Consider the following 5,757-nt stretch of genomic DNA (forward strand, 5'->3'; position numbering starts at 1 on the left):
ATTTTTCTATGCTGACACTTTTCCCTTTTTCTAAAATATTCAAACATGTACATTCTTACATTCTAAGACAAATTGATAAATTAATTTCTAGTATATGTACATGTGCTACTTCCATACTCTAACATTTTAAAAATGCAAATTCTGTTCTACATTCTGCTTGATAATAATAGTGGATATGAAATGATTGTGATGATGATGGTAGTGGTGGTGGTTGAGTGGTGGCTATAATGTTGATGATCAGATTAGGATTATTAAATGATGAGATGGTGGTTATCATGGGGTTGTGATGTTTATGAATGATAATGGATAATTCTGAAAAAGATGATTGTGAGGGTGATGACATTATTGTGTCATTGTTGGTGAAAGTTGTAATGATGATGATGCAGATAGAGATGATATGATGATGATGATGATTGGCACAAGGTTATACTGAGAAACAAACCTATTTACCAGTATAAACTCAACAATACTTCATATTTTCTTATCTATTAATATTGACCAGTTATTTTCCTCCAATAACATATAGATACATTGCATTATTCCCAGGGGAGGGGAGGGGATACTCACATACAGGGATGTGCCGCTCTAAATGGGTCACTTTTTTACACTAAAATCCCTATATATTGGTCCCATTTTTCAAAATTTCCCAAATTTTCGTCGTGAAAAATGGGCTTTACTTCGAGAAAAATACCCCAAAATTTATGAGTACCCCCCCCCCCCCGGGGCATTATTCAATGCAAGTCGTATGTTTATCTAAAACAAAGCCGAATCTGTGAAATACAATAGGCATTTCTTCATTCTCTGTATACATTAACAACTGGTAAAATGCCGTTTGTGACTTTCGGAGTTTGACAGACTTTCATTCAAATCTTGAAGCACATTGTTATTTTCAATATTCCTATTGTACGTCATGTGCTCTGTTTTAAGGGGGAAGGCTGCATTTGGGGGTAAACCAATCGAAACCTTCTCCATCGTATCTAAGACGTGTGTGAAACTGAAACTTCCGAGATTGATGCTATCATAATGAGTAACAAACCTATTTTATCAAATCTGGTTTAATTTTTCCGAACGACCTTTGTAAAAAAATCAGCTGATGTCAATTTTGTTACTTTTCTGCATTGTTTCTGACTTCTGGGCTCATTAGATAACGATGGAAATAAATGGTGAATTTCTCGTTTTCGTATTGTTCTCGTTTTGTTTCGAAGGTACCTGGATAAAGGATGAAGCGATAACACCGAAAATGTGGTATTGATTTTAAGGAGAGTCGTCGGTGAAAGCATGAACCCTAGCTAACATGGTGAATTGCACTGTCTGATATCCGTGCATATGACCCCCTCGTCCCCTCCCACCCCTTTCATTCTCTATTTCTCTCTATATCTCTCATTCAACCCCCCCCCCCCGCATCATCTCATTTTATGTAGCTGTTACTTTCACTCTAGATTTTATCTCTCCCTTTTCGTTAATAAATAATTTTATTTCATCATTGAAATCTCATTTGAAATACAAAAAATATATAAGATACTTCGACAATGAAGAAGTTTGGAAAGTAATAGAAATGTTATAATGATCATTTTAAAAAATTATGTTGATCTTGTATATAATTCATTATGTTTCATTTTGCTTGTTTTGTAAATAGTCTACATGTATTTTGAAATGGAATAAGAAAGTCCCTCTGAAGATGTAAAGAGAAAGAAAAAATCTCTCCCTTTTCGTCCACCCATCCCCCTTTCACTCTTTTCCTTTTAGGCCCTTTCTTACTATTTTTTAAATAATTTATCTATCTATATATTTTGTTATTTATCTATCTATCTGTCTGTTTATTTGTTTTGTGCTCTTTCTTTTGCTGTTTTTAGCTTTCTATACATCTATTTATTTATCTATCTGTCTGTCTATCTACACTTCAGTCTTTCTTCTTCTTCTTCTGTTTATTTTCTTCTTCTTCTTTTTCCGTCTTCTTCTTGTTCCTCTTGATTTTCTTCTTCTTGTCCTTATAATTGGTTGCATTCATTTTCTTCAATTCATCGGTCGCTCTTCATAGTAAAAAAAAAATTAAAAAAATTCACTCTTGTAACGCCTTTAAGATATGTAGGTACCCCAGGCTATCACCCCTCATAGTTTTCATATTTCATTTCACATCTCAACAAACTATAATGCTTTTAGTAGTATATCAAAATGGTATAATAATTATTTACACGTTTATCATAATATACTGCATGTCGAGACCAATTTTTGCTCGTTTGAAATACATTCAATTATTGCTTTTTATTCATTTCACTTCCGAAAGAATTGGAATCATGTGCTGGAAGCGTATGATTTAGAAATCATGATTATATCCATGCGACAACTTAAATTCTAAAATTTCAGCAATGGCAACATTAAACGCCTTTTTTTCCTCCCCCCCCCCCCCCCCAATTTTTTGGACCCTCCGACAGACCATTATATTGAAAATCATTCTCTGAATAACATATTTGAATACATGTACAAATAAATATCATATAATACTTCAGAATAAGATATACATAATGAATATCAACCATGAAAAGCGATGACCGAAAGCGTAGCATATTGATAATAATAATATGACAAAAATTATATACAGAACATAATAATAATAATAAAAAGGATTATTAACAAAAAACATATCATTTAAAAAAAAACTTCAAAAAAAAAACTAAAACACTGAAAGAAAAAAAAAACTATTACATTTAAAAAAAAAAAAAATGTTAAGAAAAGAAAGGAAAAAAAGTGACATCATGACTGAAAATAATTTGGGACATTCAATCAAATAATGCCATCAAACGATCAAAATCCTCTCAAAATGAAACGCTTTATTCGTGGCAATACATGTGGACCTATTTATTAACACATCTCTCAGTACCTTTTTGACTTTGATCGGACCGGGAAAGGAGCGTCAGTATAAGCTACAGGGGCGGATCTAGCTTTTTGCTAAGGGGGGGGGTTTGACCAAAATAATGACGATGCAGAGCATCGTCCACGAGCCGCGTAGCGGCGAGCCGATTTTTTTTTGGGGTGTTTATTTGAACCCCGTAAGTGATGTTTTCCTGGCATCTATTAACACAATGGAGACCATAAAAGCAGTGCATGATAACGTCTTTTTAAATCAAGTAACAGCTTAATACACAGTTATATCCAGCCTTTTTATCATGTGTTTGGTTAAGTTACCAGATGAGTTGAATATCTTCTCACAATATTTGCACTTGAAAGGGTTTCTCTCCAGCGTGCGTTCTTTTTTCTTTCTTTTTTTTTTTTTTTTTTTTTCTTTCTTTTTTTCTTTGTTTTTTTTTGTTTTTTTGGGCCGCCCAAGGGGGGGTTTGAACCCCCTAAACCCCCCCCCCCCCGTAGATCCGCGCCTGAGCTATTTGATGACGTAATAGATGACTGACGGCTGGCTAACTTCCAAGACTGATGTTAAATGAGATGAAACGGGGAAAGGTAAAATTAAGCTTCAAAATGTGCAACAAATGTATATCACTTTGAATGTTAATCTTTAAAAATTGGGATTTTGCCATTGATTTAGCACCCCCCACCAACCCCCCCCCCCCCAACAACCCCCCCCCCCCCCCCCCCCCCCCCCATCCCACACACACAATCACTCTCTCCCTTCTTGTTTAACTATCACCCCGCAGCTGAAGAGCGGCGTCTATGTTGACAAAACTATATTTTGGTATGTCGCCCTCTGTCGTAGGAACTGTGCTGCTGCCTTCATCCCATCCTCCCTCTTTTGTCCACGAATTTCTCTTTTTGTTCATTTTGTTCATTTCATTCTCTGGAATATTCATAAGGAGGGTTTTCTGTTCACTGTCCCTTATATCAATCTCTCTATTTGTTTGTTTATTAATTGAAATGTCTGTTTTGTGTTCCTTTGTTTACCTAATTGTGGGTTATTACTTTTGCATTTAAAAGTATCTTTTCTATCTGCTTAAAACATGCAAGACAGTGTGCACTTATTCAGCTGCTTGTGAACAATACTGCATGGGCTTGACCAAAATTATCGTTTAGAGTGGGAAGAACGAAATTACCCTCTTTGGACTGTAGTATCTTGTTCAGCTTTGTTTTTCAGAGAGGCTAACATTATCTGTTCGTTATGCAGTGTTTTTCTTGTATCTCCCCCCCCCCCCCCCAAGAAAAAAAAAAGGGGAAAAAAAAGAGATTGTACCTGTCATAATAAATATCACTCAAACTTGTCATAGCACCCTTTTTATCTACACAATAAAATAACATTCTCAATTGTAGACATATTTCGTGAATTTGGTGAACTATTAACTACATTCTTTATGGTTCTCCGTTAAAAACATTAAAAGAGGGATGGTCACTAACATCGGTTGTAGGAAAAGGTTTCAATGAGATGTTTCACTTGCTCCAGTTTATGTCTATACCATACCATGATACAGTGACGAAGCCTGCATGGGTCGTTAATGTAATAGAGACGATATACCCAGGCTCTAGCGACATCAATATTCTGTTAGATACTGCCCTCGATTCTCAAGCGGCTCCGGTCATCAAATTGCAAATTTTCGTCCTAGGGAGGTAATTTATAAGTAGGGTGGAAAACTAGGTTACGAAGAATAGGGAATATCATTAAGAGGAACAGAATGGATACAGGTGAATATGTTATACCGGTAGTAGAATCCTAAGAAATTGAATGCTTTTTAAGATTTTAGGAAAGTTAATTTTCTCTTTGGAGTTAGAAAGGCGTCGAGTCATCATTCTGCCCCGAAATAACGTCCTTCCGGCTCTGAACAAAGTATGATGGCTTTTACGATTCACCTGTCTTCTCGGGCTCGTATAGGGCAATGAAGAAAAACAAAAACAGATTAACATAGCTAAAAATCGGCTTCTCTTGAGCGCTACAGGCTACACGATGACATATCATTTTTTTTGTCCTTCTTCTATTTCTACTTTTGTATTGCATGACTTAAAGTTATTTTCTTACTGATTGACATAACCTATACAGGGCCTACACGTTGTAGGGTAAGGTGATGGACATAGCATCTTTACATTTTCAAATATGATTTTTCTTCCCCTCAGAATGCACAGGCCAATCATTCAGAAAAGTATAAGATTTTGTTTTAATAGCCGAATACTTTTTCTTCTGAATTTAGGACATTTCAGCCAATGAGATGTCAAAGTATGGCCTCTAGTTTTTTTGTTATGAAAAAGTTGCACGAAAATTAGAATCTTGCATGGAGGAAATTGAAAAAGGCATTGCTTTATTAAAATGTTTTTGTTTTGTTTTTGTATCACACTGGTCATTGTGCGGATTTTTCCGATATGGATATTTCGATGTAAACATGAAATATGAGGAAGACGCGATGGTACGGTTTGAAAGATAATCTTGGGGCCAAGAGGTTCAGTGGCGTAGCCCGTATCCAGTAATTTTGAGGGGGAGGGTAATGTCTGGATTCGGGAGATGGGGCGGGGGTAGGAGGCCTTACGGGATGAAAATGTGAGAAAATATAGCCATATGTGTTATAACTATAATTATGCATACATTAAAAGCGAATGGAGACAAACTGCATGGAGAGGTGGCGAAGAGACGGGTACATGGGTAGGAGAGGAGAGGGGCAATATAGGCAGAGGCCAGGTGGGGGAGAGAGAGAAAGAGGGAGAGAGAAAGAGAGAGAGAGAGAGAGAGAGAGAGGGGGGGAGAGGGGGAGAGAGACATGTCGATAGAGAGAGAAAGGGGAGAGACAGAGGAGAGAGGAGAGAAGGGAGAGAGAGAGAGAGAGAGAGAGA

This window comes from Strongylocentrotus purpuratus, unplaced genomic scaffold (genome assembly GCF_000002235.5).
Source record: "Strongylocentrotus purpuratus isolate Spur 01 unplaced genomic scaffold, Spur_5.0 spur5_scaffold_7, whole genome shotgun sequence".
NCBI classification, from domain to species: Eukaryota; Metazoa; Echinodermata; class Echinoidea; order Camarodonta; family Strongylocentrotidae; genus Strongylocentrotus; species Strongylocentrotus purpuratus.